The following is a 400-nucleotide window of genomic DNA, read 5'->3' on the forward strand; positions in this document are numbered from 1 at the left end:
TCCGATATGGTCTAGTGGCTAGGATACCTGGCTCTCACCCAGGAGGCTCGGGTTCGATTCCCGGTATCGGAATATTTATTTTGTTGCAAATATATTTTAAAACGATTTATTCTTTTTTTTATTTGTTTTACTTTAAAAACTGGTCTTTCACTGTCACTTTTTTATGGTCTAAAGTTATTAACAATATTGTCTCACAACTAACTAACGTCTTACCTTCAATTGAACTTTTACTTATTTATCTCAATATGCTTAATAATATATTGTGTGTCTTGATATAAAATAAACTACACATTAAAATGCTAAACTATTCCTTATAATCTGAACTCTGATTGTCCAATAATAGGTATCTGAACAGACAATAGTAAGTTATTTATATAATATTTATATTTAAAACTTAGAA

The 400-nt window shown here is 28.5% G+C and overlaps 1 non-coding gene across 1 annotated transcript; it reads left to right on the forward strand.

Annotated features, from left to right (window-relative positions):
• On the forward strand, positions 1–72 carry Trnae-cuc (transfer RNA glutamic acid (anticodon CUC)). Its single transcript has one exon. It is a non-coding gene; the product is annotated as a tRNA-Glu (tRNA).
• Positions 73–400: the final 328 nt, after the last annotated feature.

The sequence above is a fragment of the Vanessa tameamea genome, chromosome 24 (genome assembly GCF_037043105.1).
Source record: "Vanessa tameamea isolate UH-Manoa-2023 chromosome 24, ilVanTame1 primary haplotype, whole genome shotgun sequence".
Classification (NCBI taxonomy): Eukaryota; Metazoa; Arthropoda; class Insecta; order Lepidoptera; family Nymphalidae; genus Vanessa; species Vanessa tameamea.